At 42.6% G+C, this 26,767-nt stretch overlaps 1 long non-coding RNA gene across 1 annotated transcript; it reads left to right on the plus strand.

Annotated features, from left to right (window-relative positions):
* Positions 1-4,914: 4,914 nt before the first annotated feature.
* On the plus strand, positions 4,915-12,090 carry LOC310710419. Its single transcript, XR_014528054.1, has 2 exons — positions 4,915-8,441; positions 9,488-12,090. It is a non-coding gene; the product is annotated as an uncharacterized lncRNA (long non-coding RNA).
* The last annotated feature ends 14,677 nt before the right edge of the window (positions 12,091-26,767 follow it).

A 26,767-nucleotide genomic window follows, 5' to 3' on the forward strand; every position in this document is an offset into this window, starting at 1 on the left:
CAGCCACAGTGGACTTCAGTGATATTTCCAAGCTAGCTTGTCCCTTCAGAGCCTTGTCCTCTTGCAAGCTGCAAGTGGGGCTTTCCTCCTTTCTAGAACCGGCCCAAAGTCCAAAAAAGAAATTAGGTGTCCGGCGTGGAAATGCATCTCCGTCAAGAATCCGCTTCCCCCTTCCTTCCCTCCCCCCCCCCCTTTTGGCCCAGGCTGGAAATGGTTTTAACAGGCGGTAAAATTTCATCTTGTGGTGTCAAATTGGGGTCAGTTGGGGGTTAGGGTTCTCAGTGTCCGCGAAGGAGCTGTCCAGCTGTGTGGGGATTCATTAAGGGCAAAAGATCCGTTTCAAGAAAAACAATACAGAGACAATCAGTAGGCTAAAGATCCTCTCCAAATCGCATTTTACAAGTGCGCCAGAACAAATATGGATGCTGAAACCCTATTCACTCCAAACTTCCAAACCGCTTCCTTTGTCTCTCGGAACGGGAAAGAAAATCCTCTAAAACTTCAAGAATCTGTTTTCAGCAACCAGGCTTTTGGAAGGGTGGCATCTTTACAATTTGAGTGTCTTTTTAGATTTTTTTTTTTAAAATTACTCCTCTCTTTTTGACAGAGCGGAATTGCACAACAGGTAATATCTCAGTCTACGTGTGTGTGGGGGAGAGAATGTGTATGTGTACAAAATTATTATTTCAGATTTACACTCTGAGCTATACAGAGGATAAGGGTTTTTTTATGGCGGCTGGGTGAGATACCGATGCAGAACGTTGCTATTGACCACCGTCCAAAAATCCTCCCCCCCCCTGCTATTTATATATTCTAATAGATACTCTCTGGTGCCATTAACTTGGGGGTCTCTAACAGTGTGGAAAGTGCATGTAGCTAATCTGGTTTTATTAAATTCGCGTGGTTCAAATCCTCTTAGCTTTTCTACATCTGTTAGAAGGACCGGCGCCTCGCTGGAGGGACAAATAACTTCAGCCATAATCTTGTTTGCAACTTTATTCAGTGTTTGTTTGCTGAAATGGAGTATTTTTGTTTTTGGTTATGCACATTGAATAGGGGGGAATAGCTCCATTTTTAATATAGGAAAATTATGGATGATTCTTAAATATTTTGATCTGAATTCTGCTTCGAGAACCAATGACAAAGAATGGATCAGATTTACTGATGAAAGCAGGGAGGTGGAGAACTCTTCAAAACAGTTCAGCCACTTCCTCACTTCTATTTTCTCTTTATACTGGAAGTATCCTCACCACAATCATTACTATTCAAAAAGCTGGCACGACTTTTTTTTTTAACAGGCGCAATTTATTTTTAACTCTCCAAATCCTTAAAAAAACAGCACCCCAAACCCTGCTGTTTTACTCCAATCCACCAGTTAATCCAAAGTGGGTGGCTGCAGAAAACCGTTGAGAAACCTCCGCCGGTTTCAATGCTTTGTCTTTGGTGGGAATTCGTGCGTTTTAGCTAAACTGGGCTATGGATCGGGCATGGTCATTTCGCTCAGATTTCTGTAAAGTATTTTGAGCAGTAGCGATCTTTCTTCCTACTTATTACACGCACAATCAGAACTACTCAGTCAGGGCGAATGCGTCACCATATAAACACAGGGCCAAATATTCCACGGGACGGATGGAGGTGTTCCTTGATTCTGGTCTTGATTCTTGTTCACCCAGTTCTTTATTCCCTCCCCTATTTCCAAAGGCCGTTTCGTGCTATCCCTTCTTTAGTTTTCTTTCCTCTCTCAGCAACCTGTTTTCAAACTTTTCAAACATCCTCTCTACCCCCCACCCCAAGTAAATGCTAGCCCAGCAGGGTGAACTTTTCTTGACCTCTATCGCTATATGCTTGCAATTTTGAAAGTTGAATTAGGAGGATTATTCATGTAACTTACCTGTTAAACTTTCCGCACCCTCCTTCCCTCCCTCCCTCCCTTTTGCTGCTCAAAATCAACATGAACTCCAGTTTCTTTATTCACTTGCAAGCCTCTATTATGCTCCCCAAACACCTCTAGGAATTAAAATGGCACTTGTGGAGTGGGTCTCTCCCCCCTTTATTTCTTTATCTCTCCTGTTTATTCTGTAAAGATCCCGCTGAACTGAAGAAGCGAGGCAATAAACAGCCCTCTAGCGCTATCTGGCGGGACTCCAACACTCCCAGAATCTGCCGCTTCCAACCAGCCCCTGAAGATCGCTTTCTCCCGCGCTTCTTTGTACTGTATAGTTAAAAGAGATCTGGCCGCAGAACTGAAAGCCCTTCTTCGGAAAGGGATGCTATCTCTGGTCCCGAAGCAGGAGTTCCCTAACCGCAGAAAGTTCGGAGATCAAGAAGGCACTTTCGCCCGTTCCTTTCAGGTTCTTTGCGCGCGCGCTCTGCCTTTCCCTCTTAATAATCCCAAACTCGCCGTCGAATTTTTTTTCGAGATAGGAAGCCCCTGCGGTCAAGCACCGATCCCTAAGCACGTTGGCTCTCTCGAAATCGGCCTGTTTCAATGGGACCGATTCTTGCCAGGTCTTTTGCGGCGCGCGCCCCAACACATCCCACCTTCTCCATAGCCCCGTCTTTACGCACTAGCATCCTAAGCGGGAATGCAAATAGGAAGCCGGCCCTTTGTTTTGTAGGTAGCGAGCAAGGAAAGGACAGAGATGGGGAACCCTTCTGTTGCAGAATCAAGCCGCCTCCTTGCCTGCCGGGCAGAAAATACACAAGCAGGGAACGCAGGAGGATGCGCCTGGTACTTCCCTAGGTTAGGGATGGCGTTTGATATCCCCACTTTCCCAATTTAATTCTACCAAATGTAACAAACAAACAAAATGGAATGGAAAACCTGGCCTGTTTTTAAGCGGATTCTAGACAGCACAGACCCCAACGGTCAATCTTTTCTCTTGCCCGCCACCCGAGCTAAAAACCGAGATGCTCAGGCGTTCAGATCCTTTTGTCCCAAAGCCCTTAAGTGGCTCAAACCGGCTTCTGGCCGAGTTGTGGATTCCGCTGTGCTTAAATTCCGGACAGTCCCTTCCAATCTGAACACACCCAGAAACTGCAAACTCTCTCTGGCACTTCAAGGAAGCTCCATTTCAAGGAACCACCCGTTTCAACTTTGAGAAAGAAAAGTCAACACGGGGATATATTGGGTGCGTTTTCCTGGGCACCACGGAAGCTGTCAAAAGGACACGGCGCGATTTCTGGAGCGAGGCTTTCTGTATTGGGCAGCGTCTTAAACTCTTTCGATTTTCTCCCCAGAAATCGGGCAGTCTTAATGCACCTTTCTTTTTTAAAAAAATTCACACCGCCGCTGCCCCTTACAAAGAGAATGCAATATTGGTGATTTTCTCTCTGTAGGAGAAGAGGGGCCTTGTGGCACACACTGCATATAGCCAGTGAGCTCTCCCTGTGCTGAGCCCCGCTGTAATTAATTGAAAACAGTTATTAGGTGGTCATTGGCAATAGCGTAAATAATTGCGGTGGGTTTTTACTTAAAATTGACCGGTCACAGAGCGGTTGGGGGTGGGGATGGGGGGTATCGATCGGAGGTATAAAAATGATGTATCAAAACATCAATGTCGATTATTTGAAATATTGTAGTCGAATCTTTTTATTGCTTCATCGGTTTAAGTGTCTGAAAGTGCAGCGTTCCAACATATATTTATGTTGTCAATACTGTCAAAACTGTCAGGTTTATTACAGTGGATTTGTAATACATTTCGGAGCTGCTCATTTGCATAAAACCCCCCTCCAGTTTTCCTCTTCCCACCCCCACCCCAAACCAACTCCCACACGCCTTTCCCCATCTCTAGAAAGAAAGCGGGCGGGGGGGGGGCGACTGTCAGTTTAATCAAAGGATTCAGGGCTCCTTTGCTGAAGCAGAAGTAGAGATCCCGCACAATTACATCAAGCCCCCCTCCGCCTCTTTCCCTTCCTGGGTCGCCTCGCCTAACTTGCAAAAGGGATCCGCCGTGTCGCCCTTGCCTTTCCGACCTGATTAAATAAAGCCCATCCCGATTCAGTCCCCATTTCAACTGGTATGATCCCTGCCACTTCTCGCTTTCTTGCCTACTTAGGCTGCACTCTCGCTCCCCTAAGGGGTAAGCTCAGCGGAAGAGAGTCGGATTTACTCCTCAGTAAACAGGTTTAGGATCGTTCCGTCAGATCCCGCTTCGAAGTGGCTGCGCTTAATTGAGTCTGCACTTCGGGCTACGCTCCTAGTCACTTATTTGGTTTCTGCCGAATTTCGATTCCGGATAAACATCCGAACCGATTTTGAAATAACAGGCTTGTTTCGGAGGAAGAAGAGATTGGGGCGAATAAGCCAGGCGGGTCGGTCCAAACAGGCGCACCTGTATGAAGCCTGGACGCGAGAAAGGCGCACAGATACTTCGGTCCCAGGAGCCGCAAGGGCATAAAAAGAATAACCAGCTGCCTTTTGATCTGTGTGTTTATGGATTTAAATGCCCCTCGCGATGGTCAAATGAGCGCCTCAGTCCTCTCCTTTGAAACGAGCAGGACAGGAGCAAGGCGAGTAAACATACATTGTTGGATTTTGGAGGGCCAGAGGCAAATCGGGGCCATCCTTAGGAAACCCCTGGATTTCTAGGACGCGTAAAAGATCCCGCTCACAAAGTTTGAAAAGAACAGTAGCCACAAATTCTTGGTTAACTTCTCTCTCGCATTTTCTTGCAGAGCCGCTTCGCGAGGCGAAAATGTGTAAAAACAAACAAACACCTGGACTCACCCCCATCCCCATCCCTTAAGCCCAGGTTGCTCTGCGGATGCCCCGCAGTTTCCTCCAGACTCACCTGGCTGGATGCTTGCACTAGCGAGTACAGCATTAATTATTATTATTATTATTATTATTATTATTATTATTATTATTATTATATTTTATTATTATTATTTTATTTATTACCGTCTAAGATTCCTCTCCATCCAAACTAGCCTGTGATAAGTCTTGGAAAGGGACCTCCAACTCTCTCCTGCCTGTAAATTGAGAAGTAAGGCGAGTGGATTGGGGGCGCGGAGGCTCTGGCCCCATAAGGGATCTTGTTGACTTGGGCTTGTGACCCCCCCCTTCCAGGAGAGGGTTTCCGCAGTGCGTGGTGGCTTCCAGGAACCCACCGTACGCGCGACCAAGACGCCCTATGCGCCGAGGGGCGTCTTGCTGCTGCTAGCGGCCGGCGTGTCTCCCCTGCTGGAGGCAAGGAGAAGATTCCTCGGTCCCTGTAAAAAAAAAAGTGCGACGGGACGCACCCAGCAGACGGTGTGGGTTGATGCAAACTTCCCCCCGAAAAAGGGACAGGATGGCCGAGGAGCCCCACTGCCTTAGCATGGAGCAATAAGCCCAAAGGCCACTGTTAAGGAGCTGGGGAAAGGTGAGGGTCCGGAGCGCCTATCCGTCGAGCCTCGTCCCCTCGGCGCCCGAATTTCGTTCCTTTCCGAGCCCGGCGCCTCCTTCCCTCGCGCGCTCGGAAAGCATTTAACAACAATTACGCCTTAATCAGCTGGAATGTTGGCCACAAATGACGCTATTAAACATCAAAGGGATGCCTCCGACTTTACCTTTTAGCCATAAGAGGATTAATTTCTCTAATTAGAGGGGATAAATATGTGCATAAATACATATCTCTCTCCTCACTCCTTTCTCCTTAATCTGACGGATTCCTATCGATGGGAGGGGAGGAGAGAGTGAGGCAGGGGGCGCGCCGGGGTGTTCCTCGACAGCATCGCCCGCATCTTTAATTCTTTTTAAAAAAAGAAAAAACCGACAGGATAATGGGATGGGGGAGAAGAGAGGCTGACCAGAAGCCCCCGCCCCAAAGGAGCAAATCCGGAGGGTCGCATCAGTTCACCGAAGTCCCTCGCTGAAGGCTGCTCAACACCGGCAGATATTACTTTTCTGTGTATTTGGGAGGCAGAACAAAAGCAAGCAAATTCCAACCCCTTCCAAATGAAACCTGGAAGTGGGGGCAGACTTGTTTGCTTTTGTTGGGATTTAGGATCCGATTTACTGACCCCCCCCTTCCTCCCCGCACTCCGAAGCTCAAGGCTGCGTTTAATCTCCCCCAATAAAATCCGCCTGACCTTGATTCTAACCTGTATGAATACCTCATTTACCTAATGACTTTGTGTCACGTAGGCAGGAGGTCAGTTTCCTTTTTAACCTTTCCCATTGCTGCAGTAAGCATTCTGGGATAATCGATGGCTCTTTGAATAATCGATGCACACTTTATGATCCCTGACAAACTCCATGGACGGGCACCTCGTTTCAGGAAAGCAAAGCTTGTCTTCTCGGAACAACAGAGGCGAATTGTGCCTCGGGCATCTGTGTAGGAGGCTGGCGCCTAGAGGACTAGCGCCTTAACTCCCGTGTTTTGTACCTCGGCACAATATTGTCCAGGAGTAGGATGCACGGCGTTATTGTTTTGTTTTTTTATAAAAAAACAAACAAAAAACCCACCAACACACACACACACGGTCTGTTTCCTCTCTCAGTAAACAAAGCCCGTGAGAAGAAACATCTTTTATTTGGTCCTCACAGGTTACACTGAAGAGATTTTGGGTTGGGGGCCAGATCTCTATTGAGATTTCAAAAGCAAGCGATCCCACACTCTTCCAACCTTCCTTTCCTTCTTTCTAGGAACAGGCGCAACGAGACCATCCGCTCACTTGGGCAAGTCTCTCTCTCTCGCTCTCTCTGCCCTTTCCCTTCTTTATTTACTCAGCGATTAAAGTACAAAGTCCCTCCCCCCCGGCAAGGCAAAGGTGCTTAAGTGCCTCGTCGCGGCGCCCCACCTTCCTAATGACTCCGGATGGCAGGACTGTGTCCTCAGATAAACACGCGCGCGGGGGAGGCGGGGAAACCCTGCCGTGAACTTTTCCCTTTCGCCAGCCGGGCTGCGGGGTCTCCTCTCTCTCTCACGAGGTAGTTCTTGCCCGTCCTGTTAAAAGTTTCCTCCACTCCCGTTAAGGAGGAACGGGAGAAACACGACCCTATCTAACGCTAGCGAGCAGAAAGAAGCGAAGCGGGTGGGTAGGAAGCGAGACCCCCCCAATCCCCTCCCAACCACATTTACTCTTTTTTTGCAAACAAAACAAGCCAGCAGCAGCGCTCAATAATGTCTGGGAGCTCTCACATTTGCTGCTATCTGCTGGTGTTAGTCAGAACTGAGAATCGTTGCAACCCTGTTACCTCTGTAGGATAATTAATACAGATTCGGGGATTCTTCTTTCTTCACTACCTATAAACATATGCTTCGTTGTCCTCCGCAGTTAAGTTATTCAGGGGTCCCTCCACTCTCCCCCCCCCCCGCGCCACAGCCCAGCCCAGTAGTGTGATTCTTCCATCGAAGTTTCGACCTGAGACTTTCCCCGCCACATATTAGAGAAGAGCAGTTCAGGGATGCGGAGGCAGGAGGGAGAGCGCAACAACTTTTGATGGGCTTAGAAAAAAAATCGTTTCAGATTCCTCTATAGAAATCTGGGATCAAGAAGCTAAGTCAAATGTAAGCCATTTTCTAAGGTGTTTAAATAATGTTACAGTGCCACATCATAGCCAGCTCTCCGGGAAATGGGAAAGGCAGACATCTCTCTCTCTCTTTCTCTCTTTCTCTCTGGGTGTGGGTGGGTGCCTGCCCCCAAACATAGGTATTTCTCCGAAGTCTGCTGCACTGATTTCAGTGGGGCTTGCATCCACATATGTGGACTCGGAATGCAGCGTAGCCCAGCCGTCCTGAGAGCTTCCTGGAAAAGCTTTCCTATTGATTTAAGGGAGAATTACTTCCATGTAACGTGTACAAAATCAAGGTGCAATCTCTTCAGGTGCAATCCTGCAGGCTGTAAGCCTGTTTAAATCACATTGACTTCAGGGAGATTTCAGCAGTACTACAGCAGCCTTGTGAGTATCACGTGTATTATCAGAGCCACTGAAGAAGCAAGGCAGCGCCATTCTAAGAGACACCTGGCCAGATGTCGACTGAGCAGAGCTAGCATGTTGATTGGGGCTTTCCTAAGTGCCTTAGACCCGTGGCCTGAGAGAAGAGATTATATGACAATCAACTTTTCTTCACACTCAACATTTCCTTCTCTTTCACCTAAATGCCAGGGACATATTTAATGGGAAACTTCTTTCCAATATTATATCCAATACTGAGTGGGACTGCACAGAAGATACATAACAAAACCTGGAGAATGAGCTTCTGCTAAGGTAGGTTTAGATAATTAATACCAGACATTTCTACAATGTGGTTCCTTACAAAATCCTGTCAAGGAGACCGTAAAAATTCCTGTTTTACAGAAAGGGAGACTGTGACTTGTCTAAGAACTCCCAGTGAATCCTTGGCTCTGGTGTCAAATCTTAACAGTTTATCTATCTACTAGCCCACAGAGAACAATGCCACTCATACTGGATTCTGAAGATGCCAGATGCTTATACTGGCATTCAATCCCTGGTAAGTCCTCTATATATACAATTTTAAATGGGGGTTATTCTTAGGTCAGTGTGTGTACAATTGCAACCTTAGTCAAGTTTTAGTCAGGAGAAAACTAGCACATCGGTAAGACTTCTATCTTTGGGGAAGATTCTATTTCTGGGGGGTGGGCTAGGATTCATACATGCAACCCACCTTCTACACACCCATAAGATAAAGTGATACAGTCCAGGAAAGACCTTACCACTTGGGTCTACTGGAACATAGGGCAAACAAAATGTTGGATGAAATCTTACACTGAACTCTGCAAAAAAACTCCCACCGATGTTAGCATATGAAGTCTGCAGCCAAAAACTGTTACACACTTTGCATGGCTAAGTGCTATATAAATGGTAATAAGCTCATTCATCATTATGTATGAAATAATGGTAACACATTTGATATAAAATGACATATGCAAACTCCTTATGATATCTATCAATGCATTTGCAATAATTACCATGCTAATTTCATTGTTTATCATTGCTCTGATCGAAGTGCCTAGAGAAGTATACATGGGCATAAGCAGTGTGGAAACAAAAACATCACAAGAGCTTGTCCTATATTCTCAACTCGAGGCTATATGGCAATCATAAGACAACATATCTAGGCTTGTGTCATACTGGATAATACTGTTCCTTGGGTGACTGAGGACACTTAAATCTAACCTTTTGATTCACAGCAGCTGAGCTGTTGAGCAGCATGATCTTGGCTAAAGTGTAAAGTTTGCTGAACCACACATAAATAGATCTATATTTATAGAAATACTTAATATTCAGTATTTTTTAATCCCATTAATTCCAAAGGGAGATTTAAGCCCACACCTGAATGGGATTTTAGGTGCCACCCTATACATGTCTACTAAGAAGCCCCACAGAGTTCAACGGGACTTATTCCTTAAAAAAAAAAAAAAGTTCAGAATTACATTTAACTTCCCAGGGCAGATAAAAGCACAATTAAAACAGGTTTTTTTTTTAAAAAAACCCTCACCTCACAACAAAATCAATAATCTTTGCAATACATTGCAGGGAGGACACCAAAAACAATTCTTAATTTGTCAAAGGTCAAGTTCAAGAGGTGTGTCTTCAACAACAACAGCTGTAAAGATATGGTGCCAGATGCAACTCTGTTGAGAAGGTGTTCCATATTTTTGGGGTCATCACCAAGGAGACCCTCTCATGAGTTGCTGCTCCTGAACCTCTGGGAATTTATTGATTAGCCTTCCTGAAAGTAGCCTTTTGGTTCACAAATCTCAGACAAATTAAGCATTTTTGACTTCATCTCTTCCACTGAAAACACATGTTTAACTCACCAAAATTAATGGAACTTTAGAATGTTTGTCTTCAGCTGCATCATACCCACAATGGAGTAGTTATCATTAAAATAGTGTGTGGATACCACAGCAAATTCTGGTAACCAAGGTATTGTACATCCTAATTGTTTTGGCCACTGTCTTGACCTACAAGCTCCATGAAAAATATTTATGTAGAATTTCATGTGGAAAGTGTTCATTATTACGTTTTAGCTGTTTATTTATTGTATATTCTGTGTTATCATTTATGTTCTTTGCATGTTTGCTAAGAGACAGATTATTCTGATACTTTCTCTCTCTCTCTCTCTCTCTCTCTCTCTCTCTCACACACACACACACACACACACACACACACACACACTTTGCCTTGTTGCACCAGGTAAATGGAAACAAATCAATCCTCTCCTGATATTGGATGGGTTGCAAACTTTGGGAAGACAATGAACTCTTTCACTTCTAGAACAAGAAAACTGTTCATAATGACATGGGATCTACCACATACATCCAAGCTTTGAGCACAAAGTACGTTATATACCCACATCAGGGAAACTCAGATAACTTTGCCAAAGCAAAATTCCCAAATCAATACTTGGGAATGTATAGAATAATATTTTTTTACCACCACCCTTCCCCATTTTTTATTTTTATTGTTGCATTTTTTGCACTCTTGGGAAGTTGTTGGGAAATAAACCCCTCCTAAAACATGCATTTTGTGATGGTAGGTAGATGCTGAAATCAAATGGTTTCTCCTTTTTGAAACATATTGTAGGTCCCCAACCCCCTTGGCCATCATAGGTTATACATATAGGAATAATAATAAAGATATATACGAGATGGCAGAAATAATAGGATAATCGGGCCAAAAAGTGATTTGGTTTAATGATGTGAGCCATGAACAGAGCCTGAGGCACAGTGTATCTACCCTTGCAGCTGAATCTTGACACAGTAAAGAAACGGTTGCATGTCAGACTGGAGATGGGGTGGAGTTAATTTTTTTCCCATGCTTCCCCATGGTATATCTTTTTCAAAAGCTAAGTTAGGGTGGAGAGCTATCACATGATAAAGAAAAGGTTGTAGCTTTCAGGGTATTTTGTACTTGCAAAAGGACACACACACACACACACACACACGGCAGAATTGAAAGATATGAGCACTCTCTGCCATTGGCCAGGGGACCAAGGGCCACTGGGAAGCTGGTTCCTCTGTCTCCCAGGAAAAACATCACAGCAAAGGGAGGGACCACATTGCCTCTATCCATTTGCCAAAGGAGAAGTAGCTTCAGGAGTCTCACATGCCCTCTCCTTGCCTGAAAGGATGCTCTAGAATAGAAGCAAAGGGAAAGGACACTCTGGCCCCATCCATTAAATGAAGGAACAATAGTCAAAAACACCAACAAGGAAGATCAACCTGTTTGAACTGGACATAAGGCTCACCACATTGTTTTGAAGAACAGATCTGCACTGTCTATCTCTCCCCCCCCCACTTGTGTATCTTGTATTTTTCCGTCTATAAGGCTAATGGCAGGGCCTCACACCCCCTCTCTTCTTCTTTTGTTTTTATTGATGTGAGCAGCTTTGAGCAGCTCCTGAAAAGCAGGATAAAACCGTAGTAAAAAAGTACCATACTAGTTTGGTAAGACAGCACAGAAATCAATTTGTTTGGGTCACAAAACATCTAATCTAAACCACAACAGTTCCCCAAGCTCGCAGTTAAAGTAGACTTTGACATTCTGTGTCCCACTGGACTGTTTTGAAACAGCAGGAGGTATAAATTAACTGTCTCTTCAATTACAGATTATCAGCATCATCATTTTGTATTATGCGGGTTAACCTATTCATGGTTAATTTTGGAAAGGATTCTCATCAGGATAGAAATCTTAACAACACTTAGGTGAAATAACTTCTGTTGGAATCCACATGTGAATGCAAATGTGTTTAAGATCAAAAATATATGTAATCTAGCAAGCAGAGTCCTGATGCATCTATTGGCTGAAAAAAGAGAGCAAATTGAGCCAATAGGGTTATGGTTAGTTTCCCATGTGCATTAATCTGCAAACAGAGGCAAATATAGAGACTTTCTGCCAATAAGAACAAGTGCAAAAAAGGTAAGTGCAAATTTGAGTTGACTATTTAGCAGTCAAAATAATTGACAGACTGAAATAATTCAAAACAGTTTTATGAATGAGGTTAAGGCAAGATAATATCAGGGGAACACATCACCAAAATCAATAGCAATTTGAGTGGGCATACACTTGTAAATTGTGGTTACAATTTCTGTGTCACAAGAGAAAAATAAAATATTGTATATGTGGTAAATAAAGCAGCATCAATATCTTTTGTATTCTTTCCACTTCAGTCTGCTGTTGGAAACCTGCCATCTGATCAGGGTTTTTTTTTTAAAAAAAAACACCAGTAAAAACTTTAAAGTTGACTACCTAAATCTTGTATTGCCTTTGCTTGTAATACTAATACTTCCCCACCACTACAAACCAATTTTCAATAATACGCCAGAGGTTTAATCCAGTCCACTGCATAGGAGGATTCACCCTCCCATCTTCAGCACACATTCACAGACATTACAGGGAATGGGGGTCTGTATTTATTTCCTATGTCTACATTCAACTCTTTGCTCTACCAAGGCAGGAAAACGGGGCTTTATTTTACTCTGCAGGGACCTCTCTTTTTCTGACTGCTGCACCCATAGTGGACTGCACTGAGTTCCACAACCGTACGGTAAAATGCAAAAATCAAAACGTGCAGTTCCTTTAAGATAACTTCAGTTATGTGGTCCGCATGCTAATCAAGGGACTGTCATGAAAGTATGTCTCTTGAAGATGATCTATGCAATATTTTCTAGAGTATGACAGTCCAGTGGGTTGCCAGTATTTGGTGCAGGCTGCTTGAGTACAGGAAGATACCTTGAAAGGCAGCCAAGTCTCCCATTTAAATCAAAGCTATTTCATATTGGCTTGCTTTTCAGGAGGAATAAAGTACTGACACTTGTGTATTATTTTGTGAATCGTACTGGACATTTCAAATACCTTAGTTTAAAATACCGATGAGCCCACAGAATTAGAAGAGAATACTGCTTAAAACAGGACTCTAATGTACAACAGCAGGCTTACATTTTTAGATTTTAATATTATTACTACTACTACTACTAAAAACGAGAAATTGTAATGTGATGCCTTTTCCCCCACAGTTGCTTGGTGTCCAGGATTGTTTTCTTGTTCTTTTGTTTGGCCTTTTTGTTGTTGTAGGAGTAATAAAGTCTTTCTACTAAGTCAAATAAAATATTCCTAAACATTGACACCAAAACCAAAGTAAATTGGAAGTGGTACTTGCTTCTTTAAACAAGAGAATCATGTGACTTCATGTAACACTGTGCTTAATAGTATCCACCTACATGGGTGAGGTTGACAATTAACCCATGTCAAAACATTGCAGAAGGGTAAACCCGGATGTCAAATAACTTTGGAAAAGGATAACCTTGTGTCCTCTTCACCAATCCCCAAGATGGGCCTGTCAGAAGCTGAAATGTCTCCTGCGCTTCCATAACACCAAAAGATACTTCTGTGCTCCATGTTAAAATTCCAAACAGATTTTTTATTTATTTTTTACGGAAAACAACTCCTGTTTGTCGATTCTGGACTATGACCAAACAAAAGGCTGCTTTTTAAAAAGAGAAAAATAAGCACGAGAGATTTCACTCACATCTTCAGGGATGGAATTGATTTTCACAACAAATCGTTGATGAAACATTATTTAATATCGTGGGCACATGCATGAATGGATTTATATATCTAGCTCTAACCTGACAAGGTGGTGGAAAGGGTTTGTTCTCCAAGTCAAGGTTTATCATTCACAGGATAGCTGTTTCTAGCGTGAAGTCTGGGAAGGGGGAAAGTGGTGTGAAAGAATATAGTTGACAATAATTACAGCATGCCGATGAAATTGAGGGAACACATTTCCTACTGGAGTAATATCAGATTACATTTACCTGGAGAAAGTGTAAGACTCGACATAGACATGTCCCGCCAACTCCTGTAACCAAATTCTGCACATATAAGGCAAAAGTCCACTGGGCTGCTGCAGCGCAGAAGGAAAATGGTATCGACTGTGTGCCCTTTTTTTTATCAGATGTGTAGCAGAGGTTCTTATAATCAGAAAAGTGAAAAGGCTGACCTTGAAAATAGACCAAAGCCTGCTCTGTCATTTTCCAATGGTCAGTCTCCTTTCCACAGCAGTGATACAAGTCACCATATCTACTTCTGCAGTTTAAAGAGACCTGTAAGATCAATGTCACTGTTAGTACGCACATACACACAAACATGCACACACCATTTGGCACACTAAAGTAACCACTGTATTCTTGTTTTCATTATAATCCTTCAAATGAAGTATTGCCAGACTCACTTTTTCCTCACATCTTGCTGTAATTCTCCAGATTAAACCATTTCACTGGGTTGGGAAGTGAGAGCGAAAGGGAAGCAGAAGATTGGCGCCTCTTGTCACAGTTGGCCTTTTGAACAAGAATGTTATTGCTTCTTTTAACTAGGAATTGATGGCAACTTTATAAAAGCTTGCAGAAACGTGAAAGAAATAAGAGTATTTCCCCAGTCTATTAAGGTTTTTTTTTTTTTTAAAAAAAAGATATAGTACACCCCATTGCTATGGCATTCCAGTGTGACTCCAAAGAATTTTCTTCCTCCTAGAGAGCGGAACTCTGAAAAAACAATTGTGCTAACAGTGAAAATAGGTCACTGTGATATTTCCTTTGTTGCCAGACTTTCAGCAACACTGAGGCACTTGATAGCATTTTATAGAAATGTCAGATTAATTGCTTAGTATATTAATTTTAGCACAACATGGAATTGCATGAACTAGACATGATTGCAGCTTTTAGAGGAATAAACTATTTCCCCCCACAAAAGTGATAAAAACTGAAGTCACTGAAGCCATTCAGAGGTATCTTGTTGCCATTTCTCCCCTATTTTATTATATTAAACTACAAAAAATCTCTATAGATCTGTATGTCATTACACCTGCATTTTAGCACAAATCATATTAAAACCAACTAAATAGCTTCATATATTATGGTAGATTGTAAACATAAAATTCAGAAAGCAAGTAATAAAAACAAATAAGTGGGCAAATCATTTTTAAAGGTCACAATCAAGTGGAGACTTGGGTTATGTATGCTAAATCTGAGATCAGTTATGGCCCATGAGCTTCAAAATCTTACTCATGATAACTAAACTTCTGAACCTTTCAAATACAGTGGTACCTCGGGTTACAGACGCTTCAGGTTACAGACTCCGCTAACCCAGAAATAGTACCTTGGGTTAAGAACTTTGCTTCAGGATGAGAACAGAAATTGTGTGATGGTGGTGCAGGGGCAGTGGAAGGCCCCATTAGCTAAAGTGGTACCTCAGGTTAAGAACAGTTTCAGGTTAAGAACAGACCTCCAGAACGAATTAAGTTCTTAACCCAAGGTACCACTGTATATATATATTTGGTATTTCCAAGCTTATATGGGGAGTTCCTTAGCTCTAAAACATATTGGGTTAAATTCTAATAATTCTGCTCACAGAATGGTGCTTGCTAATGGAAGAGAGGCAATTCCCCCCTTCTCGACTAGCTCATGCAGCCCTGAGCTCCTGCATAACTTTGGACGGTTGGAGGACCTCCTAGAACTTTGTGGGACGAAGCATGAGGAGCTGCAGGGAGAAAGGAGTGAAAATTACTTTGCCTCTTAATGTCAGTGCAGAGGTTGGAAACCTGTAGACCTCCTAATCTCCCGGGATTCCAGCTCCCATCAGCCCCAGTCCGCAGGGATGACAGTAGTAGCACCTGGAGCAGCGGTTCTCAACCTGTGGGTCCCCAGATGTTGTTGGACTACAACTCCCATCATCCAAAGTCAGAGCTCAGGGATGATGGGAGTTGTAGTCCAACAACATTTGGGGACCCACAGGTTGAGAACTGCTGACCTGGAGGTTCCTTGCTCCACCCTTAGTGGGAGCCTCCACTAAGTCAAAGGCCCTGCCATTAATAAAAGGGCACTTAGGATCCAGACCATTGCCTTTCAAAATGAGAGTCCAGTTCCTTTATATTTTTTTAAAAGCACACCAAGTTGCAAGTCATTTTCTTCTTCTTTGAGAATTAAGAAAACTGACCTGTGCACCTTTTGGTTTCATTGGTAGTTAGCAGTTTCTTCCAATACAAATATGGCTATATAAGCTAGGTTTCTGATGCAGAATAAAATTTTGGAGCGGAAAAAAATGGGAAAAGAAGGATATTCTCATTTCTTGTTCTAACCGTAGATGTTAAAGCACAAGGCGGTGGCATATCCTACTTTAAAGGTCAAGACTGTTTACTCTCATAATTACCAAAAAAGGGAAACAAACTTACAACTCCATAATGGCAAAAATGCTAATATTGCTTCACATGCATGAAAAGGTAGTGTTCCATCACATCAACCATTATTACTTAAATAACACTAATTTAAATAATTATAATTATAAATAATTATAATTATTAAAATAATGATTTAAATAATTATTTTTATTAAATAATAATAATAAATGAAACTGACTTAATATGTAATTCAGAAAACCTGTTCGTGGTTTTTTTTCTTTTCTTAACAATTCATTTAAAAAGTTTAATCATTTACAAAGCATTTGGGCCCGATTCTGACAGCCACAGTTATACTTTCTGTGGCATATGAGCAGTTTAGCAGTTTCTAGCAAGATGCACTAACAGAGATCCTATGGTAGTAGCCCTAACAAAGTTTGCAATATGTCTTGAGGCTGTATCACATAATTTTATCTTAATCCAAAAGAGGTCTGCTAAATCCTACAAATTAATGAGACAAGTTAGTCATAATTCACTGGTTTATCCCACTGACTTCAAAGGAAACTTAATGCAACCATTTTTTCTCTGAACCGAGGGCTATTTTTTTTTTTTACACAGCTACGTAAAATGTGCTACCTGTGCACATAGAACATGCATGTGTGCGGCAAAAAAGTATTTGCAAATTTTAGTAGCCTGCAGGTACATGCAACAGAGATTCAAGGCTGGCTGTGGGTGCCTGCAGTTCATATACAATAGCAACAAACCTTTGCACTGCATAAATTAGAAGGTAACCCTCAGGTTACCAATAAAAACCAAGTGCTGAGTGTTAGCAGTTGGGGTTGCCAACTCTCCCACTGTCCACAAGACACCTCTACTTTTAACAGCTGTGGAACATATAGAAATTAAGCAGATGAATTCATTTCCACATCACTGCATGGCCATATTTCAAAGAGCTTCGTCCACTGAATTTCTACTTTCCCCACAGCTGTTAAAAACGAAGGAGTCTGACCTGCGATAAAAAAAATACCCTGGCAATTCCAATTTCCTGCCAAGGAATAAGAGGCAGCAGAGGATATTTCACCTTTCCCACCCTAACAAGCCAACTATTGTATGGCTCCCTGCAGTCAGGGGTCATGCAGTAGCTCAAGGAACCAAAGGGCCATGCTAGTGGTGGATTATGGAAGGAGAAACAGAGGATTTTACTGAAGAATGTTCTAGCAGCAGTATTTCATACATCTCAGGCTCTGCCTGAGCCTCTTCTCTTTTTTCAGCATGATTATATTTTTTATAATTTCAGTAGAGCAGAGTGAGGGTGTGTGTTAGAAGAATCCGATCCAGCACCTCAAAGGAGGCCTGCAAGGTTCAGGAAGGCAAAAGTCAAGCTTCTGTAAACTACAAATTGGCATGTAGCAAATGCTACAGAAGGAAGAACCCGTAAGTGGCCCCAAGAAAGTTTCTTGCATGCCTTAACGCTGAATCAGATCACACACTTTTTTTTTTTACGGCCATAAATTTAGAACGATGCACTGGGTTTTCCTCTTTTAGCAATTTCTTTAACAGACTTATAGCCCTATGATTTGCCATTACCACCCACAGGAAATGTGCCACTGTTCAATCTTGCCTGTTAGGGAAGGTGCCAAGGAAATAGTACATCCTTTTTGGCTTCAACCTCAAGTGCTGGTCAAGTACATTTAGAAAGAGGAGTAATTTAAAAACAACAACAAAACCCCTCAATTTTCTCCTGCAGCTGGCAAGTCATGCCCTCTCCCAGGATACTCCATTACATCGCCAATCCATCCCCCCCCCTGTGAACAACAGCAATTTATTAGATTTCTTACCCACCTTTCACCCTAAGGTCCCAGATTTTGCTGGATTCAACAATGTTAAAATACAATATTAAAACGGGTTCAAACACATTAGTTATCATTCTGTGCCCACCAAGCATGTTCAGTCCACATTGGGTTGTTTTATGGGTTCCCTGCCCTGACAGTGCAACCCATGTCTGCTTTGAAGTGAAGTCCCATTGAGCTTAATAGAGCTTACTCTCAGGTGTAGGACAGAAGCTTTAGTGTTTTTCTTCTAAATACTTTTGGTACATCTGCAAAGCTTGCCCCCCCCCCAACCTGATCATCCATGCACAATGTGTATTGTTTATACTACATAAGGATTCACACTCAGTAAATGAGTATGCTATTAGTATATAGGATGGCTCTTAAATCGGTCAAAATAGAATACATGCGTTGGATTGGTTCTCCAAATTTGTTTTTGATTAGGTATCTTTTAGCCCAGATGCCATATTTCAAGTGAGTTTGTTTGTTTTCTGTTTTGTTTTTCTAGCTAAAGCAGATCTAGTCATAATCTCCCTGAGACCAAACTGAAAATAAACGATTTTGCTTCAGTTCTTGGTATTTACAGAATTCAAATGCCCAAATTTACTGCCTGTATAAAACACCATACAGCTTTTTAACTATGGCTTTCAAATGCAAAAGAACCAAACACTATGTTCACTTATTTCTTTACATAAATTATTATGTACTGCAAGTGACATCTACTGGAGAAAACAGAGCTTAAAGCTTACACAGTCTGAACCCTTTGCTGCTAACAATCTAAAGACAAGCCCTGTAATAAGTACAGCAAGGGGGTTAAAAAAAATATATTCCTTAGACTGGATCCTATAAAAATGAGCCAAGACATCTTTGTCAGGCAAAGGCAGGCTTGTGAAATTATTCTTTTCATACTATAAGAGGTTCCTTAGGCTGGAGAAGAAACTGTAGTTGTCATTCCAGAATTATTTTGGGTTTACAATACAAAGCCTTTTCAAATGCACTCATATTAGCTGCCTGAATGCTCTTCACATTCATTCTTGCTCATGTACAATTACTAACACATCTTTTGAAGTGCTCTGTGAGAAGAAAAGTGGTTAAAATTTTCAAGGAATATCTTAAAAGGTCAAACTGAAATTTGCTTGAAAGTGCAGAAAGTTTTATTTTCAGTGCATTCCACCTGTGGAAGCATAGCAATAAAAGGGATATTATGAAGATGTTTAGGTATGAAATGGCTGCACTTCATGAAAGCAGTTAAATACTCCTTATTTCATTACATCTCATGCAGACTTCATAGCATTTTTATTATACAAATCTCTTTGTCCGAACTACCTTTTTCACCAAATTCACTCTTTGTTCCTTATAGTAGCACTGTTTATTATGTATTTATTTCAAGCATTTAGTACAATCTGTTCTTCAGCAGACAGTCCTAGAGCAGGAAATACACAGAACATTAAAGCCACCAATTAAAAATATTTTGACACAAATACATTAACTACAACTAAGCCATTAATAAAAGTGCACAGGGCAATTTTTTAAATCAACAATTTCAGCTCTCTTTGCCTGGGCAAAGAGATGTGCCTTCACTTGGTGATGTACAGTAATGTTGATGCACAGTGCACCTCAGTGGGGAGGTAACTCTCTAAGTGTGGGGCTACCACAAAGGAGATCCTTCCATTTACCCCCACATTGTGGGCCTCACTTGGTTGTGAGGTTGCAAGCATTTATGCAAAGGCAGATTCATACTGTTCATATTGTTATGATTTTCGGAGGGGCAGAACCACCATAATCTCTACATTCAGTGACAGGTCAGAATTTGAACAAACTCATGAATCCCTGAATAAATTTGCAGGGTCATAAATTTGAGCAAACTCATAAATCCCTGAATTTAGCAAGGGTTGGGAATAACACCAGCTAACTTCCCCGTGAGGCCAGCCTGGTGATGGTGGGCCATTGAAGAAACAATGGTGCTGATGGCCATAGCCCCAAAGTGGAAGTCATCAACCAGGCAGAAGGCTTTGGCAGGCACAGAGGGAGGTTGTCAGGGTAACACGTGTGAGTGATGTCACTGAAGGAAGAGAGGTTGTTGTTTTACAACAGAGGTTTGGGAGTAGGGGGTTCTGGGAAGAAGGATCAGGAAGCAGGCAGAACTCCATGCGCGTTGGCTGGGAGAGGCTGCGCCGAGAGACCAGTGGCCATGACCCAAAGCTTGGTGAAGCCATGAGAAGAGCAATAAGAGACACCCTTGGAGTGCACTTGCTCCATTGAAGGCTTTAGGTGTGAATATGTGTAAAATAAACTATATTTCTTAAAGATTCTAGTGTCTGCTGTGCCTTGATTTCCCAATAGAAACACAATCCTGGTTAAGTTCCAAGACCCTGGGAATCTCTTGCTATCACTTGTCAGAGATAGGGGTGGCTAATAATATGAAATGAGACGTTTTCTCAACTATTTGGTCCTCAAATCAGCATGAAAACCTTGAATCTCAGAAGATCATTGGAAGCCAGGGCTGTTCTTTCAAAACAGGGGTTAAATATGGTTGACCAGCCATGCCTATTAGTTTCCAGGCCTTCACATTTTCCAACAACTGCAAGCTCTGAACTATTTCCAAGGTCAGCTTCATGTACATGCATTACAACAGTCCAATCTGGAAGTTACAAAAACATGGTTAACTCCAGCTAGGCCTATCTCTGTCCAGGAAAAGCTGCAGCTGGCAAATAGCTGGAGCTGAGACAACGCAGCCATAGCTACGAAAACTACCTGGGACTCACATGACAAAGTTGGTTCTAGGAGCACCTGAGCTACACACCTGCATTTTCAAGCAGACCTAAGAGCCCAACACCTAGATACCTCTGTCTTATCTGGATTCAGTTTCAACATATTGGCCCACATTCAGAAGAGCACTGATAACTTGCTGTGGATGGAGGACCTGCAGAACTTACTGAAAGGTGGTACATAAAGCAAGCAAGCAAAGGAGTTAAAAGAAGGAGATTAACATGAATGAAAAGCAAAGTCATATTCTTGTTTGTATTATGGTTTATTTTGGTTGTAAAATCCTCTGATGTAAAGAGTGTACTTTTTTTTAAAAAAATGAAAATTTAAAACTAAAAAAAAAAAGCAAGCAAGCAAACAAACACAGACACACACAAACTAATGAACAAAGCCCACACAACTCACTTCTGATAACATGAATATTATGAATTCACCTTTAGATACAAACTCAGAATTATTTAGTTTAAGATCAGCTACTTCTTACTTGGGTGGTGCTGTGGGTTAAACCACAGAGTCTAGGGCTTACCGATCAGAAGGTCAGCGGTTCAAATCCCTGCAATGGGGTGAGCTCCCGTTGCTCGGTGCCTGCTCCTGCCAACCTAGCAGTTCGAAAGCACATCAAAGTGCTTTATGAAATTTATATACAGTGGTACCTCAGGTTCTCCTGCCAACCTAGCAGTTCGAAAGCATGTCAAAGTGTAAGTAGATAATTAGGTACCGCTCCGGCAGGAAGGTAAACGGCGTTTCCATGCGCTGCTCTGGTTTGCCAGAAGCGGTTTAGTCATGCTGGCCACATGACCCGGAAACTGTACACCAGCTCCCTTGGCCAGTAAAGCGAGATGAGCGCCGCAACCTCAGAGTGATCCGTGACTGGACCTAACAGTCAGGGGTCCCTTTACCTTTACCTTACTGCTCTTAGTCTATTTTTAGTCCTGGGAAAAAAACACAAGGAAAACTTAGGGATGCTCAGGTGGTGCTTGTAGCCTGGGGCACATCTTTCCAAGCTAGGCTGGTGTGTCAACAAGTGAAACTATCTGGAGAGAACAGATCCTGCCTCTGTTGTACACGTAGTTGTGACATCCAGCCTAAATACACACATACCATGATGCCCTATATGTAGAAGTTCCTTTAAGGTTGATTTGGAAACTTCAGCTGGTGCATAACTGTTATGTGACTGTCCAGGTACTGGTTGGTGCTGAGGAGCCAAATCCTATTACATCTATATTGTCCCACAGCAATGTCTGGATCAGGTTGGCATTTGGCTGGGCAACTGCCTGGAAACCACATGCCACCTTGGGTTCCATGAGGAAGAAGGGAAAGATATAGATGTGAATAAGAAGTATATTGTACCAATCTGAAGTGCTGAGGATGATCTTCAAGGTCCTAAACAGGACTGTCTTCACACATATCAACCTGCCTGTACCATACAATAAATATCAGAGGCCCTCACTGTGTGTCTTAACCAGGCCTGGCTCCAGATTTTGGAAAGTTATGAACAGGTGGCCTTTGGTACCCTCCTCACCCACTCAGGGCCTGCAGCAGGGTGATGCTCCTGCAGCTGCCAGCCGCCTGTCCCTCATGGCGACTAATGAGCAGGGTTAACCCATGGCAGTGGTGCTTTAGCCAATAAGTAAGCCCACTAATAGGCAAGCCCGGAAGGGGAGTGGAGATTGCAGGGGTGGCACTGCTGGCTACCCAGATGGAAGTGGGCACTCTTTGTGTGTGTGTTAAGTCCTGTTGGATCCTGCACATGATGCCCCCTGGCAAATTCCCCGCTATACTGGGTGCTTATGCCGGGTCTTACCCTCTCAACAGTTGTGTGCAGGGGGTAAGTTTGACAGAAAACAAATGCCCCAAAGAAATGTATATTTTCAGACATCCATAAGATTTATCTAGGATTGTCAGCATTCACATAGAAATACAAGCATTCTACTTGAGACCATTCACTGTAATGAATAGCTTGACAATATGATTTGTCAATACGGTTTTGGGACATTGCAGTGTGCTGATCATGCATTACAGATTCATTCTAACATGAGCACCCACCATCAATGTGATGTTCTGGATTCCTCTTTCCCTTGCGACCTTTACGTTAGCAGAGCTTTCTGTGCAGGTATACGTGGGGGATATTTGTATTCATCCATCTGTCAAGTGTCTCTGAATCTAAGGTGGCTGCTATGAATCAGCTACGCTACCTGAAGGGCACAATATGTTTTCTGCCTAGCAAAATTTTCATCACAATTTTTTTTACGCAACAGACTGTACATCAGGGCAGACCAAAATGTTTTGTTTTGAACAAGACACACTCTTCTGGAAGTTCTCGGGCCAATTTGGTTTCAGAGGTCAACCTCCTACCTAACTACCTATTTTTTGTGTATCAGGGACCGCACAACTACATATCCCCATGTTAAAGCCTGTGCAAAGCTTGTCTGAGGCCCGGGGCAGGAGTCCTGTTAGAAGAAAGTTATAAATTCAAACAAAAAAGCAGCCAGTGCCTAGCAGGGAGACCCAGTCAACTTAGCACTCCAAGGATCAGGGCAAATGTACCTGGCTGCCCCCAACTTTGCACAGGCCTGCCCATATTATTGGTGCCAACATGCACCCATAGCTGTCAAGTGCCCCTTATTTGAAGGGACAGTCCCTTATTCCAGCGCCATGTCCTGCTGCTGTCCCTTATTAATGGATGTCCCTTAAATGTCCCTTAAATGATGTCCCTTAAATTGCAAAGGAAGCAGCTCCTCTCCCTCCCTCCCTGCCAGCCAGGGAGGAGGGAGGCTCCAACTGTGTTGCTTGGCTGTGTTGCTCACCCAATAAGAAGTCTAAGAACGACTGGGGGGGTGGAGCTTGCATGCCTTGTGTGTGGCTAGTTAATGCAAGCTGAGGGGTTTTTTGAATGCTGGACGCCATTTTGTTGCACGTGCTGCTGCAAACTTTGCAGTGCAAAGCCAGGCCGGGGAGCCATCTTAAGTTGAGGCTGCATAGGCCTTGTGGTGCATGTGGTTCAGATTCTATTCAGTTGAACCTCTGGTTACAAAGTTGGTTGGACAGTGTTCTCGAAGCTACCAGCATGAGTTTGACCAGACTGCAGGAGGACAGGAAGACTGGAGTGCCTGGAACAGGTGAGGCTGCAGGTCCCTTATTTTGGTTGCTGGTCCCTTATTTTCACATCTGTAAGTTGACAGCTATGCATGCACCACAACTATGGACTCCTCCCCAGCATTACCTACCAGGCTATCTAGAGGAGACGCAAAACCTACAACCTATTCAGGGCATAGTAGTATCTTCATATGGAAGATGTTGTTATTCTGTCTGATGAAGCAAAACATAACAACATAAAGCAATACAATACTTTTATAAAAAAATAATATGGATTAAAATTTCATGAGACCAGCAATTATAGTATTATAATTTCATTGACAAAGCAATAAACCAAGTGGAATTTGAATGAGAATCTTAAACTTAAGTTTAAGTTTGACTTAAGTTTTGGTCTCTTGTCTTCAGCCATCTAGTTATCTAACAGAATTTATAATTCCCATAGCATAGCCTAATTTTCCACATTTCCTCACATAACGAGGATTTCGGAATCAAGTTCATAGTTATCCAGCCAGAGCAGGCAGAAAGCACAAGTTAAGAATGGGGGAATGTTTCTCTCTACATTTTTATACTGATCAGGGGACAAAGCAGAATTTTCCGTCTTTTACATTAAATTTACAATATACGTAGGCAAACCAACATAAGATGTAGATTATGGATGTCCATAGTCTAATTAGGGTAAAGTGCACCTGGGACCTCTGTTTTCTCAGCAGTTCTTTAGCATATCTATCTATCATCTATCTATCTATCTATCATCTATCTATCTATCTATCTATCTATCTATCTATCTATCTATCATCTATCTAATCTATCATCTATCTAATTCTTTAACTTTATCATCAGGTTCCTGTCACCCAAAGATGCCAAGTTCTCACAACTGCCCCCATGTTTTAGCTAAAGCTCCAAGCAGCTTGAACAAAATATCAGAGTTGCAGTTTTCAAGTCTTGGGTCATCTCCTTTGGTCCTTCATGAGTGCTCTGCTGTTTGTTGAAGTTTGCTGAAGCCAAAGTTTGCCAAAGCCTTCTGAAACCTAGGGCCAAACAAATAGGGGTAGAATAGGGTGAATACAATGATTAATTATTTTTGTGATAGCCCATACCCAGGCATTCTGAAACAGATCAAGGGAAGTAATAGTGCCACTGTATTCTGCTCTGGTCAGACCTCACCTGGAGTGCTGTGTCCAGTTTGGGGCACCACAATTCAATAAGGACACTGACAAACTGGAACGTGTTCCATGTGTTTGACCAAAATGGTCAAAGGCCTGGAAACGATACCTTATGAGGAACGGCTAAGGGAGCTGGGCATGTTTAGCCTGGAGAAGAGGAGGTTAAGGGGTGATAAGGTAGCCATGTTCAAATATATAAAAGGATGTCACATGGAGGAGGGAGAAAGGTTGTTTTCTGCTGCTCCAGAGAAGCGGACACGGAGCAATGGATCCAAACTACAAGAAAGAAGATTCCACCTAAACATTAGGAAGAACTTCCTGACAGTAAGAGCTGTTTGACAGTGGAATTTGCTGCCAAGGAGTGTGGTGGAGTCTCCTTCTTTGGAGGTCTTTAAGCAGAGGCTTGACAACCATATGTCAGGAGTGCTCTGATGGTGTTTCCTGCTTGGCAGGGGGTTGGACTTGATGGCCCTTGTGGTCTCTTCCAACTCTATGATTCTATGATTCTAAATCATGCCCGTTACCGAACAGGATTGAGTTCTGCTTGTTTAGCCTAATACTTTTCATTACATGGAAGAGAAGGGAGGTGTTTTTTTGTTTTTGTTTTTTACAAACTCTACTATCCCCCCAGGTGAATATAGAAGACTTAGGGCAGTAATGGTACCCAGATTATTTGGATGGGTGGAGTAACAATACTGCAAGCATAGATGATCTCTGTGCTAGCAGCTGGTGGGGCAGTGGTGTCTACCTGACCTCCTGCCGCCAGTGTCACTGCTGTTCATCAGGACACAGAGAGGGAGGGGCAAGGTGGCACTGGGAGCACTGGTAAGCTGCAGTGATGCAGGAGGCGGTCATTGCTGCTGATCACTGCTGTTCTGTATGGAAAAACTACACAGACATTACATTTATAATGAGGTATGCGCAGCAATTAGCAAGATTGTTTCAGTTTCTGGGCACATTGGGATACGGCAAATGAGTAAAGTTGTACTTGTTTTTAGACTCTCTCATGCTTGTGGCAAATTCAAAAGCAGTAAGATATGTCAGAACTTACAAAGAAAACAAAAAACTGGTTGGCCTGTTCCTGCTAACATACAAATGTATTGACTGTAGCAGCTTGGAACTAAACCACAGACCACCTTGTATATAAAAATGTAGATGTTTAGAAATGGAATGTTGAGCACAGATTTGATAAGTGTGGTTACTTATTGGCAATGAATGAAAGAATTGTTAAAAGTTTCCCTGCATTTTGCGTAAGAAACTCAAATTTCCTTGCAGCAAACATCTCTTTGTTTTTACAGCACCTGTAAAATATGGGGGAAATATGAGTTCATAGACTGAGGCATTTAGAACATCACTATATTGGGGAAAACATTCAACCTGAGCAATATCTCAATACAATCCTATCCACAATTAAAATATTATGCCCATAACTTCTGTGACAAGATGGGTTTTCAAAGGCCTCTCCTGGGAATCAAAATAGTAATTACTCGTTCATCAGGCTCAAGAGGTATGTGCGCTAGGTTATACAGAGCTCATTAAAATAGATTTAGAAGATACATGCAAATACCCAAAGAGGTGGGAAGACTCCCTAGGTGGAGAGATTTGATTCAAACCATGTCCTGTAATTTGACACACAACTACTTCTTCCATATGAGTTTTAAAGGAAAAAATAATAATTGTCATTTAGAATAGATTTCACCTTTGTGATATCCAGAAAAGGTATACAGTTTCATCCAGATTGTGACTGAGGAATGTTGAGGCAAGCGTTAAGTGTAATAAATGTACGCAG

Source organism: Podarcis liolepis (assembly GCF_965112155.1).
Source record: "Podarcis liolepis genome assembly, chromosome: 1".
NCBI lineage: Eukaryota > Metazoa > Chordata > Lepidosauria > Squamata > Lacertidae > Podarcis > Podarcis liolepis.